The sequence below is a fragment of the Notamacropus eugenii genome, chromosome 2, assembly GCF_028372415.1.
Source record: "Notamacropus eugenii isolate mMacEug1 chromosome 2, mMacEug1.pri_v2, whole genome shotgun sequence".
NCBI classification, from domain to species: Eukaryota; Metazoa; Chordata; class Mammalia; order Diprotodontia; family Macropodidae; genus Notamacropus; species Notamacropus eugenii.
In genome coordinates this window covers 172,651,078-172,667,192 of record NC_092873.1, presented here as the reverse complement: position 1 = coordinate 172,667,192, position 16,115 = coordinate 172,651,078, and positions in this window count along the sequence as shown.

The following is a 16,115-nucleotide window of genomic DNA, read 5'->3' as shown; positions in this document are numbered from 1 at the left end:
AAGGTCTTCCTGGAGTAGGCTATTTTGTGTCATGTATGGGGTGGCCTATTGACTCAACTGCCCAGAAAACCATGAGAAAACATGCTACTTTGAGCTGGTTTTTGGGATCTGACTTCCAGGAAAAATTAGATTCAGGTTTGAATGGTATTTGTTTCTGATTATGTGCTCCTGGACATAACCATGCACTAATTTTTTGGCATGCCAAGCAAATTTCTCATATGATCTGATGAGACAGACTGAGGAAAAGGAGTGTCTTGTGGCTCCTGTAGTTAGATTTTTTTCTGAGCATTGTTAAGTAACTTTGCAGGGTTACAAGCTTGTGGTGTAGTTGGAAAAGATGAGCCTGCAGGTTTGAGTGCCCCTTTCTGGAGATTCTTGGAATCTGTTTCAACTTCCATTGCATGTACTTAAAGCCACTGCATGCTCTGTAGCCATTGGCTACAGGAATAAAGCAAGATGTCTGATCCAGAGGTAGGTTTATGCATTCAATTCATTGTGCCAGAAATCAGCAGGAGGAATTCTGGGAAATGTAGTTCTAAGGCAAACCGAGTTGGAAATCATCAAAAGCAGCAGCACACAAGGTAATGAAACACTCTAATGAAAACAGAGATTGAAGAACAGCATGAGTAAACAATCCCACTAGAAAAATCCCCAATGTAATTTCCTTTTAGAAATTATAATACTTTAAATAGGATGGTAACATAAACTTCATTCAAAAAAGCCATCACAGCCACAAAAACTCGACAGGATTTTTTGTAGTTGTGGTCATTTAAAATTCTAACCATGGTAAGAGTAATTTAACAAATGATTCCTAATAAGGAGAATACTTCCCAAATAATCTGGTTGCCTCATTTGCATAGTTAAGTATTTTTCTCTCTTGCTTTGTTTTAATAAAATTTCTTTTGAAATCATGGCAGCAGGGAAGGATAATATTGGAAATGGCAAAGACTTTGATGCTATAAAAGCAACAGAAAACTGGGGCTAAATTCAAGGTAAGACATTTGGGACACAGATAGTATAGATAGATGATTGCATATTGTAGTGACTAAATAAAACATCCCCCCTCCCCCAACATACTAACTCCATCATCCCTGGAGAGAGTGTAATGAACTAGCTGATTGAAGTCTTGTTCAGTGAATTCATCTTGCTTTACAATTCCTAAGCCCATGCTTTTTCCTCTTATCCACAAGGAAAACTGTGTCAAATATCTTGCCAAATCAATGAAATAACAATTCCTATGGGATTCCTTGATCTAATCTTAATCCTATAAAATATGCTAACCTGTATTGGCTCCTAGTAATGCCTTTCTTTTCCTAAGTATTCAGTGATCATCTGTTTAATAATCAGCTATAGAATTTTGGTAGGGATCCATGCTAAATTGACTGATCTTTAATTTCTGGAATCTATCTTTCCTGATATTTTGGAAATCAGGATAATGTTTACCCATTTCCCATATTCTGGCATCTTTCTCAAATGTCAGTATTCCTCAAAGATTAATGACACCTGAAAGTTTTTTCTGTACCTTGGTATGAAATTCACTTGGTCTGAGATTTAAATAAATTCTTAATTATGTGGCAAGAGTGAGGGATAACCACAGTAGATTGCCCATGTGCTCCATTGGCATCTTCATGCTATTGAGAGAAAACAAAGAAGACCTCCAGCATGTGTTTGTTTTGTTCCCTCATCCCCCACATCCATAATGAACTTATGGAAGGATGTGGACAGTAGCTGTCCAGGATGGTCATTTGTCTGTGGGTCGTTTCTTTCATTGATAGAAGAGACATCCACTAATAAGGTCATAAATCCATTAATGTCAACAAATTAGAGCTCTTCTCTGAATGTGAACAGTTTGTTGCTGACTTGGAGGGAAAGTTGAGCCAACAGCAGAGCAGAAAAGGAGTGGGCAGCTCTCAGAGATTTGGTGTATAGCACTGCGTTTGCTCATCTGGATCAGAACACTGGCAAACACCAAGAGTGGTTTGATGAAAATGATGGGGAAATTCAGAAGCTGCTAAATGAAAAACATGAACTCCATAGGATTTACCAGCAGGATAGTTCATTCAACTCTAAGAAGGCAGAATTTAATTCCATCAAAAGCAAAGTACGAGCAAAGCTTAGAGAGATGCAGGATTCCTGGCTCAGTAAGAAGGCAGATGAAATTCAGTTTTATGCTGAAAGTAACAATCCAAAGCACTTTTATGATTCCCTGAAAGCTATTTATGGACCAAAAACTTATGATGCATTACAACCACTCAGTGCTGATGGAGTCACGTTGATTAGTGATAAGGACATGATCCTAGAGAGATGGGCTGAACACTTCCGTAGTGTTCTCAACAGACCATCGTCAATCAATGCTGAGGCCATTGGCTGTTTACATCAGGTTGAAGTCAATCCCTCCTTAGCTGAATTTCCAACTGAAGAAGAGAATTTGAGGGCCATTAGGCTCCTTGCATGTGGCAAAGCACCTGGTGATGACTCTATTCCAGCTGAGATTTACAAGGTAGGGGGCCCATTACTCATACAAAAGCTGACTGAAATTTTCCAGGTTATATGGCAAGAGGAGGTTATTCCCTAGGAGCTCAATGATGCCTCCATTGTCCATCTCTATAAGGGTAAAGGGAATAGATTGTCCTGCAACAATCACAGAGGGATCTCTCTTTTAATCATTGCTGGCAAAATTCTTGCTAGAGTCCTCCTTACTAGGCTGATCCTTCACCTGAAAGCTGGGCATATACCTGAGAGCCAGCGTGGCCTCAGAAAGAGCCGAGGAACAGATGATATGGTGGTCGCAGCCCAACAACTCCAGGAGAAATGTAAGGAGCACAACAGAGGTCTGTACACAACGTTTGTGAATCCGACCAAGGACTTTGACACTGTTAGTTGTGAGGGCTTATGGAAAATTATGTCAAAATTTGTTGTCCAGAGAATTTCATGAATATGGTACATCAATTTCATGATGGCATGTTTGCCCAGGCTCTGGATAATGGACAAAGCTCTTGTGCCTTCCCAGTCACCAATGGAGTGAAACAGGGCTGTGTGCTTGCTCCCATGCTTTTTAGCATGATGTTTTCAGCCATGTTGACAAATGCCTTCAATGAGAATGAACACAGCATCAAGGACAATTACCATACCAATGGTAAGTTCTTCAATTTGAAAAGGTTACAAGCCAAGACCAAAGTGGAGGGAGTGTTGGTGCATGATTTTCTGTTTGCAGATGATTGTGCACTCAATGCAGCCTCTGAAGTGGAGATTCAACAGAGTATGGATCAATTCTCTGCTGCCTGTGCTAATTTTGGCCTAATAATTAACACCAAAAAACCACAGGTGCTCCATCAGCCACCATCACACCATCTATATGTGGAACCATTGGTTATAACAAATGGAGTAGTTTTGAATGCTGTGGATGAGTTCGCTTACCTTGGTAGTGTACTTTCCAGGGATATACATGTTGACAATGAAGTTGATGCAGACATTGCCAGAGCTAGCTCAGTGTTTGCAAGGCTCTGAAGAAAGATTTGGGAGAGAAGGGGTATTAGACTGACTACAAAACTGAAGGTCTGCAGAGCTGTTGTGCTGACCTCATTGTTATATGCTTGTGAAACATGGACAGTCTACTAGTGCCATGCCAGGAAATTGAATTGCCTCCACTTGAACTGTCTTAGGAAGATTCTGAGGATCACCTGGCAGGATAAGGTACCAGACACTGAAGTCCTTGCTTGAGCTGAACTGCCAAGTATTCAAACTATGCTTCAGAGAGTGCAACTCCAATGAACTGGCCACGTTGTTCAAATGCAAAATGTACGCTTGCCAAAAAGACTATTTTATGGAGAACTTGCATGGGGCAGGTGATCACATGGTAGTCAGAAGAAACGATACAAGGACACTTCCAAGGTCTCTTGCAGGAACTTTGGATTTGACTGCGTAACATGGGAGACACTGGCACAGGACTGCTCAGCATGTTGTGCCCACATAAGAAAAGGTGCTGTGCTCTTTGAGCAAAGCAGAATTGAGACAGTACAAAGTAAATGCAGGATGCGCAAATTTGAAATATCCACCCCAAATACTCAAATGGGCTATCTGTGCCCAACCTCTGGTGGAGCATTCTGAGCTCATATTGGTCTGACCAGCCACAGTCAGACAGACTGAAATTTCACTTTACAATGGTGATGTCATTTTGGTCCTCTTTGAAGACAAAGGACAACAACCAACCAAATCCATTTGTCCATTTGAGTTAGTGCTCTTTTTACCATCTCTATACCTAACCTGAGTTTCAATTAAATCTTTTTTTAAAAATTCAGTTTTATTTTCAGTTCCATATTCTCTCTCTTCTTCTCCCCATCCATCTTAATGGTGCTGTTTTTATTTACCTTTTCTATTTTGAAGATCATGTGTCATGATAGAAAAGACTGAAACAGAATAGGAGTTGTGTATTTCTGCTTTGACTCCTTTATCTGGTGGAATTATACTATATGCCCAAGGAATGATCAATCCTTTCTTTATTCTTCTTCCGACCTCTCTTTCTGTTGTTTTTTTACATATGTTGGCTGATTCTAGGCTTAGACCTTTCTGTTGCTTTTCTTACAAGTTTAGAGCATTCTTTTGCCTTTGTTTCAGGTTAAGTGCTGCTGTTTTCATCTTTCATTCCTGTCTTTTTTTCAATCTGAGCTTATTAGAGAACTGTTATTTGAATTTCTTCAGCTACCATTCTCTTTTCTATCACTCCCAGATCTCTTATGATTTAGTTCATTTTGTGGTGTGTGTGTGTGTATGTGTGTGTGTTCGTGTGTGTGTGAGCAACACAGTGTCTGAGAATCAGGTTGCAAATAAATTTAGCATTCTTTGTTCCTGAAGCTTCCTAAGTATTCTTGTGTTTCCAAGGGAGCAAAATCCTCTGCCATTGGTTTTATTTTTTCTCCAGCTCTTCATAGTGTTGCAACAAGAGCCAGACCTATTTAGCTCCAGGCACCACTTGTATTCCTGTGTATCCTTCTCCTCCTCTCAGGCAAAATGACAAAAAGCAGCATCACAAAAGAACAAGTTAATGCTCTTAGTCACTGCTCTGGGTCTGTTCCCACAGGACCTCAAGTTCTTCTATTTCATCAACCAAATGTGATTTAAGGGAAAGTGCTGCCAACTCATATCACTGCTAGAGCAATGGTGTGTTGCTGAGGTCCTCTTCATCACTGGAATACATTCTCAAGAAATATACTACCTGCCATATCAAGGGGAAGAAACCAAAATGATCAAAATCTTTAGGACCAGCTTGCCTCTTACTTTCTTTACTAAATTTACTATTAAACACACCATTGAGATTATCTGTCTTAAAGGAATGCAGAGCTTGCCACAGATCTTATATTAAGAGCAGTAGCCATGATAGCATCTGGGAGTTGTCAGGGGCCACAGCTGGCACCCCAAATCTATCCTGATTTCATTCTGAGGAGACTTTTTCTGAAAGAAATGCTTGGTTAGCCTTTTGGAAATGTTAGAATTGAGGGTAGTTGGCATCTTCTCTAGTCTATTTGAAAGGCAAAAGTATCTTTGGAAGTTAACAGATTTAGAAGTTAAGTCAACAAGCATTTTTAAGCATTTATCATGTCCCAGGCACAATGCTAATTTCTGGGGATACAAAAAAAGACAAAAAAAGAGTCTGTGCTCTCAAGTGGTTCAGAGTCTAATGTAGGGTACATTGTACTTGTCCACAGCTGGATTCCTTATGGACTTAGCTTAGGATACTTGATTGTATTCTAAAATGTATGTCCAGATTTTTACTTGACTCATTTGTTTAGATATTTCATATCTGCCTCATTCCTCCTGCCTGATAATTGTTTGTGAGGGCAGGAAGAGTGAAGGGCCTGAGAGCTCTTTTGGATGCTAGGCTATTTGATCTTGAAAATTTTAAGATTCTATGACTTGTAATGTTTTAGTTACAATGGATCACAGTCAATCAATAAACTTCTATTAAGTGAATACTATAGACCAGGCTTTGTGCTAAGCTCTGAGCGTCCGAAGAAAGATAAAAAATAGTGCCTGCATCAAGTTTAATCTAGGAAGACAGTTTGCTTGTTTGAGCACGCAAAGCTATTCAACTGTCATCACTGTCATTATGAGCCATGACACAGAAAAGGAGACACTGAGCATAGCACAGTTTGAGATGTCTATCTTAGCACAGTCCAGTTTGAGTTGATAGAGGAGTTCTCAGGCATGTTTTATCTTTGAAAAAGTTTTATTGATGCCCTTTGTCATTTTGCCACAGTAATTTATGGATTTAATCCTTCCTTCCTAATAGAACTTGTCCTTATAGCAAAGAAATGCAGTTAAACAAAAGTGACGGTCACCAAAACTGTTTTGGACAACATGTACAATATTTCATACCCATAGCCCTCAGTCTCTGTACTGACTGGAGGGACGTGTGTATCATCATTTGTTCTCTAGGACCAAGACTAGCTGCATGTCTAATCTGAATTATCCTGCCTTTTAGGGTTTTCATTCACATTATTTTTAAGTATTTGTGTTTATCATTTTCCATTTCTGCTTTCTTTACACTGCATCAGTTCACACGAGTTGCCTCATCTCTCTCTGAACGTTTCATACTTGTTTCTTATGGTACAATAGTATTTTTTTACATCTTTGTTCACATTTTGTCCACCATTCCCCCAACATGTTTAATTTCAGTTGTTACCAGGATATCTAGTTTGAAATATCTCATAGATATTTTAATTCAGATGTAAGTAAAGGGCAAAGTTCAGAGGATGAATAATTATGTGAGTCTGACCTTCTCCACCCCAGTTCCACACACGGTGGGGGCATAGAAGACTTAAGAAATCCCTATTTTATAATGTTCATATCTAAAAGAGAGAAACCTAATATTGGTATCTGGTATTAGGAATGGTGGGTTATCTTGATGTCAAATATGGAAATGTATTACATATTTGGTCATAATAGTTGTTATTAAAGATATAAACAGGATTTTTAGCTTTTCCTTAGATTGCACCAGTAATTGCTTTTGATCTTTCAAAGCATTATTGCATCTATTAGTTCATCTGATCATGGCAACACCCTACTTCCCCCCCTCAATATATAGAATAGGTACTATCACCTCCGTTTTATAAAATAAAATTGGCACAAAGATATTACATAACTTGGTTTAGGTGATTTAGCTACTTAATGGCAGAACCAGGAAGCATGGTGGCAATACCAAGGGATTTAGAGTCAAAGGCTTGAATTTTAGTTCTGCTACTACAAGTCATTTAACATTTGGTCCTCAGTTTCCTCATCTGCAAAATGAGGGAGTTGAACTAGAGTCAATTCAATAAACACTAAGTGTTGCTTTGACCTGTTCAATAAACTTCAGTGGCTCCCTATTGTTTCTAGGGTAAAATGTAAACTTCTTTCTTTGGCTTTTAAAGTCTTTATATCTTGACCCCAACCCACCTTTCCAGTATCATCATACATTACTCATCTTCCCATCACTTCCCATGTTTCATTGTCTAGCCAAACTGGGTTTCTCTGTTCACCACACTGAGCATTCCATCTTCTAAATCTGTGCATCTACACTGGCCATGCCCCCATGCCTTGGAATTCTTTTCCTTATTAGGACATCCACACAAAGACTGCTCCTCTCTTTTCTAACTATTAGGAGACATCTTGTTTTCAGTGCTCTGGCCCAACAAGCAAGCTGTGTGCCCTCAGTTTGGCATAACAATAATCCTTTGCATTCGCTCTCTGGATGAACTCAGTTACAGCCAAGTCACAGATTGGTTCTGTTAGATGTGAGCCAGTTTAACAAGTCCCCAACAGTGAGAAACATGCTCACCTTAAATAAAGAACAATACCTATTGTAAAATCAGGAAAACCTTTATTAATCTTTCTGTCCATTCCCCCTGAATGGATGGGTAGCCTCCCCAGTAAGGTTACTGGAAGATTACAGGAAGACTACAACACGTGCAGGCAGATGGGGCTTCTTACACTGTTTTCTGAACTTTGAATCTCCCTTGACACTGTCCCCTGGCCATGTGACTCCATGTTTTCCTCTCTGATAGGCCCTTACTCACATAGCTCCTTGGGCCTGCACATCAGTCCCTGACCTCCAACCTATCCATGCTGGGTCACAACTCTCTACCACCCAAGAATATGGACAACAGAACTTTACTTGCCATAGTTTAAACCAGCTCCAGGTGGTCCCTGAACTTGGACAAGCACCTACAAGAACCATATTCTGATCATGAAACCCTATTATGAATAGACTTATTGTCACTAGAAAAACTTGCCTCATTGTTTGCCATTACATCTCATTTTGCACCTCTGCTTGGTTCTTTGTCTAATCACAACTACATGTATCAAGGCTTAGCCTTGCAGCTTTCAGTCTCTTAGGTTTTAGAGGAAACCCCAGCAAGTATATCTCCTCCAACAGAATAAAGAAGGTGTTTTTTTGCCTATAACCTCTGTGAACTCTTTTGTTTTGTTTTATTTTATTTTTCAGAGTTGATGTACAACTGCTATGGCTCTTTGGTCCTTAATTTTCAGAGTTTGACAACCTCCACCTCTTAGAATCCCCTACTTCCTTTCAAACTTACCTCAAGCACTATCTTCCACATGAACTCTTTCTATGCATAATACCAAATTCAACCATGTCTTTCCCTACTCAACCTACTCTAGTGGCTTCCTATTACTTCCAAGATAAAATATAAACTCCTTTGTTTAGCTTTTAAAGCCCTACATAAACTGGGTCCAACTGCCTTTCTAGATTCATTGGATATTATTCCCTCTCCCCATATTGTAATCTAACCAAACAGGACTTTTTTAGTCTTTTTCTGTCCCTGGGCATTTACACTGGCTGTCCTCCTTGCCTGAAAAGCTCTTCTCCCTTACTTCCATCTCAAAGGTCCTTCTCTTCTTTTAAGAATGATCTCAGGCACCATCTTCTTCATGAGTCCTTTCCTGATTCCCCCAACTACTTAGTGTTCTCTCTTGAAAACTACCTTACATTCAACTAATTCATTTAACTATTGTACTTATTAACTTTGGGGGAAGCTAGGCTGTATAGTAGATAGAGCTTCAGGCCTGGAGTCAGGAGTCTGAATTCCAGTGTGGTCTCAGTCACTTACTAGCTGTGTGACCCCAGGCAAGTTACTTAACCCTGTCTGGCTCAGTTTCCTTATATATAAAATGAGCTGGAGAAGGAAATGGCAAACCACTCCAATATTTTTGCCAAGAAAACCCCAAAAGGGGTCGTGAAGAGTTGGATACAACTGAAAATGACTAAACTTTATTAACTTTAGATTTGTGCTTGATACATGCCTGTTGAATGACAAAATTATATAAAAAGACGATAGGATGTTAAGATTTCGAGATGTAAGAGAACTTAGAGACCATTGAGCCTAAGTATTAAAAAAAAAGTAAACACAAGGTAATGTAAGTGAATAGATAATAGAAGCATAAAAATCTGTATTCATCGGGAAGTTCTGTGTAAGATTCTTTCTATCCCAAATCTCATAATCCTTTGACTCCTATCCCTTCTGCTATTTCAAAGCAAAGAATCATTTCTTTGTTGAGGCTTTTGAAAACTAATTGATGTCAATATGTCTAGAGTAGATCCCCTCCCTCAATTGTATTTGTATTACAGCAAGATGCTTCTTGCTATAGTCAAGAAACATGTTATGTATTTATTTGGAAAAGGAGATAGTTATAAATGCTAATTTGTTATAAATCAGAGAGGGACTAACAAGAAACAGAAAGAGAAAGATAGGCAAGTTGTCAGTATAACTGGAGGAAGAGAATGTTCAAACAACAATAAAACTCAAAACATAGAAGAAAATGAACTGGTACTCAGCTCATTGAGCAAAGTATTTAATTCTTTAGCATAAGACCCAAAGGATAGTAGTTTGGAATGTTGATATAGATTATGACTTGTTATCACCTATGATCACAGTAGTCTTGGTCTGGAAGGAACCTTAAAATATGTATATCTATCTATCTATCTATCTATCTATCTATCTATCTATCTATCTATCTATCTATCTACCTGTCTACACACACACACACACACACACACTATATATATATATATCTATATATGTATATATAGATATATATATATATAGTGTGTGTGTATATGTATGTATGTATATAATATACACACACATGCACACACACACACGTATGTACATATAATCCAACATTCTCATTTTGCAGATGAGGAAAATGAGACCCAGAAAAACAAAGTGAGTCAAGGCAGGGCAATTGATCTCTGAGGTGGGAATGCAGCAACTTCTATCAAAAGCATTAATGAGATTACTCTCTCAAGTAAATGTAGATAGCTTATAAAAATCCACCTAGGGCTAGCATTCTTAAACTAACCTTGATGCTACAGACCCAAAAATGTTAGCAAGAGGAGGAACAAGAGAGCCAGATGAGACATTTTTATGGCTGAACAGTACAGAGTCTGCTTACTTAAGTGGCTTTTTGGGCAATTTTGTGTGTATCAGCATTTCCTTTTGTCAAAGGTCAAATGATGTCTAAAGAGACAACCAAGATGAAGAGAAGATGTGGGTAATTAGATTTAATTAAATTCTTGCTGAGAAGTAGCTTCGCATAGGCCTAGGAAAGAGTAGATAACAAGTAGGCCTTGGAGCTAGGAAGACATCAGTTTTAGTCTCCTTTTGATATATGGATTGGTATCCTGGAAAAGTCTCTTAACTTCTCGGTGCCCAGGATAACATTTCAAGACTTCAATTTGTGGAATCTGCATTGTATTAGTAAGAATTCCCTATACCAATTAAATAACAAGATTTACTTTAAAAAGTATTAAAAGCCTTGCTGGTAATTGTATTTCTTCTTGATACTAATACACAGAGGTTAGTTGGGGTAGTTTCTGTTTGCTTTACATCTTGGCAGGATTCTGCTAATTATTAATCAAAGGCGACTCATATCAAAGGAAAAGGTGATAAGCCTGTGATTTAAAAAAATTTAAGAAAGATCTCCTTCTTGAGCTCTCAGTGACTGAGAATCTCCATGATTGAGATCCTCAGTTTACCCAACAGGTTTGAAAACATACAATTTGTACTAGCAGTTTACTACAAGAGTAAGGCATGAGAGATCACCAAGAATGAGAGAGTAGCCAGAAAAATTAGTTGCCAAGAGGAATGATGTATTATATCTCAGTCATGACCAGGATGTCTGGAGAGCAAGGAGAATTTTGCAATGAAGTGAGCATATTATTTTTCTGTCTTTTCTTATGCCTAGTAATGTAATGTATGCACAGAAGGAAGGTTATTTTCCATTCTAGAGGAGATAAAAGGGTTGGAGAAATATTTGCTTCCTAAGCGGTTATTGCTGGGTCATTTTTCAATTGGTTTGCCATTTCTTTTTTCAGCTTATTTTACAAATGAAGAGCTGTGGCAAACAGGGTTAAGTGACTTGCCCAGGATCACACAGCTAGTAAGTATCTGAGAATAGATTTGAACTCAGAAAGCTCCATCTTCCTGACTCCAGGGTCAGCACTCTATATATTATACTATTTCCTAAGTTATCAAGAGGGGAATCAAGCATTCTATGGAGAATGGAAAAAAAAAATATTTCAAGGAGAAAAATGAAGAAGAAAATATATCCAGAGGGGCAAAAGGATAATCACATGCAATGTTTCTCAGGAGGCTAGAAAATAAGAGAATCTGACATGGAAAAAGAAGATAAGAAGGATCACTGAAAATATAGAGCTAAGAAAGAGTAGAGGACTCTTCCTTAGAGAGGGGGAAAGATGCTCCTAGAAGAAATAAGACTCTTGTGCTATATGAAATGATGTTATAACTTCCATAAGTATTATAAAAAGAAAGGTTTTCTAGCCATAGAAAGAATAGGAAAGTAGTGGAAAAAATTGCTAGTTTAGGAGGCAGAGAACCTGGGTTTATATCCCACCTCTGACGCTTATTATATGTGTTACCTTGAGGAGATCACAACCTTCCTGGGCCTCAGCTTCCTTATCTGTAAAATGTGTGTGTGTTTAGGGAAGGGGGTGGTTTGAATCAAATGACCCCTGAGGATCCTTCCAGATCTAGGCTCATGATCCTTTGGAGTGACGGTCGGCCACTACCTAGTGAAGAATCAACCCAGTTGCATCAAGCCTGATGACCATAACGGACTCACTACTGTTGAAGGCAAATGATACCTTCAGAAGGAATTTAGAAAGCAGTATTAGAGTTTAGGAAGTCCTAGGTGAGTAACTGAGGATCTGAGGAGTATAAATGGTGTTTGAATGATTAACATAGATTGGTCATGAAGGAGTAAGAAGAGAAAGGCAGGTTTAGGAAATGAACAACTGGTAAGAAGATGGTGTCTGAGAACAAGATTTTTGTTTGTATACGACAGGTTAAAATATAGCCTTGTCCAACACCTAAAAGGGATTGGTAAAAATAAAATTTTTGCTGAAGTTTTGTGAATCTTATCAAGAGGGCTTTAAAGTAAAAAGAGAGAGGGAGGGAGAAAACTTCCCACATAGATCTGCCAAGCCAGATACCATGGAGAATAGTAGGCACAAAGTATTAAGAAATATGGCAGTGGAGAAGACCAATAATTTATGGGATTCAATATCCAAAAAATAACAATAAACTCATGTCTTCAAATCTCTGTATGCAAAAACAGAACATGCTTCAGAACTTTGATGGATTTGTTATCTTATTGGTAGGAGTAGTTCTTCAATGACAGATTGCAATAAGGTCAATAATTTCCCAAATGCAATCCAGCCCAGTCTCTCCTTGCTGTTCGATTCTGGGTTTGCCTGTCCATCTATGTTCATGTCTATCTAAGATTAATGTACTTTTTTTTTTTATTACAACAGATGCCTTTTGTTTTTGTATCATATTCATCTCTGCATATATCCTTCCCTCTCTCCCTCCTGGGAGCCCTGTTTTGTAGAACAGATTAAAAATGAAAGAGAATGGGGAAAAAGCAGTTCAACAAACAAACATAAATTTGACCACATCTAACACTATGTGAAAAATTGAATGAAATATCCCTTCCTTCTGCAATGAAGGGAAGGAAGTGCTTTTTCATAATTCTTAGGTAAAAACTTAACCATTCTAAATGCAGTGCTCATTTTCCTTTCATTATTCTTTCTGTTTCAGCATATATGTTCTAATAGACCTGGTTTCTGTGCTTTTCATCCAGCATGTAAAAAACATGTAGGTTACAAGCTTAACTAGAGATTCTAAGGCAAGGAGGTACATTTGATCTCAAAGATATTATTGAGATTTGGTAGAATGAGACTCATTACTGGAAAAAATCTGTAGAAAGGGAATAATAATAATGGGTAACATTTACATAATGTCTTAAAGTCTTGAAATCACTGAACATATATTCTCTTTTAATCAATAATCAATAAGTATTTATTAAACATTTAAATTTACCTGGCAATGTGCTAAGTCTTAGGGATAAAAATATAAGGGAAAACCAATTACGAGCCTCAAGGAACTTAGAGCCTACTGAGGGAAGCAAAATTTCAAAATCAGAAGATCCAAGATAAATATAGAGTACATACAGGTTAGGTGCTAATACTACTCACACTGTGCAGTTAATAAAACTGAGCCTGACAGAGGCTGTGACTTACTCAGGGCCACATAGCTAGAGAATACTGTATTCAAAAAAAGTAGAAAAGAGAATAAAGTGCTAAGTAGATTAGTGTTGTATATTGAGAAGATTTGCTCATGTGAGAAAAATCCAGGAACTTGAGTTGGAGGAGATTTGAGTGAAAAATAATTGAAAGGAAAAAAAAATATTGCCATAGAAATATAGTACAGAACAAAAGATCAGAAGAAGGAATTCTTCAAGGAGTTGAGAAAACAGATGCCTGGCGTAGAACTGATGTGGCTCTTTAGTTCCTTGGCCACATTTTGGAGCTGTGTTTCACTGCCCAAAACCAAGCAACTGATAATTCCTTGTTTCATTTTTCAAAAAATGGATAAATTCTTATTCTGGACCTGATTGTGGCCAGCAAGTAGAGACTGGTTGTGAGAACCATGGGAGGGAATGACTGCTCCATCTTAGAATCCAAGACAGAGAAGAGGAAATCTGGGAATGATCTAATGTACATCCTGGATATAGAAAGAGCTGATTTCAAACTGTCCAGATAAAAGATAGATCCTGAAGGAGTCTGACTTAAAATTCCATAGGCAATTTCCCTCTGTCTTAGTTGTGGTATATGATTGTGATGGATACTGCTGTGGTTTAAGACATGATGAGCTCAGTGATTGTAGAAAAACATAGATTGACTTGCATGAAATAATGACAAGAGAACAAGCAGAACCAAGGGAATACAGCATACAGTAATAGCAATGTTATTTTGAGAACTTTGAGCGATTAAGTCATTTGAACTATTTAAAATACACAGATTAACTACAAAGGTCATATGAAGGAAGATGCCATCTGCACACAGAGAAAGAAATGATAAATTGATGCATAGAATTATACACATATTTCTGTCTAATAGTAGCCATCTTTAGGGTGTGAAGGGGGGAAAAGAAGGGAAGAAGAAAAGAAATTCTCATGATAACTTTATTATATATTTAAAAGGAATAGCAAGTATTTTTCATTATTAGACTATGCTATGGAAATGCCTGTTTCAGTATATAAATTTTAAAAATCCATAGGTAAAGTCAGCCCAAGATAAAGGGATGTTCTCAAGACTAAAATCTCGAAGCAGAAATTAAAAACTTTCCAGGAAATAGTTTATTTCATTATTTTAGGACAATAATAGAATTAGGAGTGTCATGCATTTTTACAGTAAATATAACTTTATACTATGTAAAGAAAGAATGAATTAAAAGCATTTATTAAGCACTTACCATGTGCATAGCACTATAAGCACTGAGGCTATAAATAGAACAATTTCAAGGAGCTCAGATTCTAATGGGGAATTAGTGTATATAGGGCTCACTTGCAAACGAGGTGGCACTTAGGGTGCAACAGCAAAGCAGATGGTACTATATTTTTTAATGTCATTTCCACTGATAAAACCATATTCCTTTCTAATGTTGAACCTTTGGTCAGTGCCATGGACTTTGGGGGTGAGAACTTTCTCTGCTGGTTCTTCAGTCACTGACAAAGTGGAAGGTTGTTGGAACTGGAGGATAGAAGTGCCACAGTTTTTGTTTTTTTCTGGATGTGGATACTATTGTCCATCATGAGTCATTTGGAGTTGTCTTAGATCCTTGCATTGCTAAGAAAAGGTAAGTCTATCAAAATTAGTCATTGTACACTGTTACTGTTACTGTGTACAGTGTTCTCCTGGTTCTGCTCACTTCACTCAGCACTGATTCATGTAAGTCTATAAAAGTAAACACCCTGATATACACAGGAGAGCCTCCTATCACAGATTCTTTGATCTGCTTTTCTAAAAGGAAAGGCAACTTTTGGGGTCAACAATAGCTTTCATCAAGCACATGTATCACTCACTTAGTTCAGGGGAAAAAGTTAGCACCCTAAACTTCAGAGAAAGTACACAGAAATCAAAATCAACAGACAGGGCTTTCTACTGCCTGACAGATCAACAGACAGATAACTATCTGACCATACATACATAGTTACCAGAGAGAGAAGCACCAGCATCTGGGTTTTCAAAGTTGGGAGAGGGCTCCTTAGTGGCTGCCCAGAGTCTCCCCTGGCCAAACAAACACTTCTAATCAATAAGCCCAAAGTAAAACTTCACCTCAGAGTATTTATACATTTTTTCAGAGCCAGAGGGCATCACAACCCTTGAAAATCAGTACCTCATTAGAAAATTAACAAGAGGTATGGGCCTCCCCTAATCAAGCTTTCCTTCATGGGCAGGCCCATTAATGGGTGAGGAAGATCTTTAAACTCTCATAGTTACCATTACAAAGTCTTTCCAGGTTTTTCCTGAAGTCTGCCTGTTCATCATTTCTTATGGAACAATAGTATTCCATTGCATTCATATACAACAGTTTGTTCAGCTATTCCCCAATTGATGGGCATCCCCTTGATTTCCAGTTCTTGGCCACCACAAAGAGAGCTGCTATAAATATTTTTGTACATGTGGATACTTTTTCCATTTTTATGATCTCTTGGGGATACAGACATAGAAATGGTATTACTGAGTCAAAGGGTAT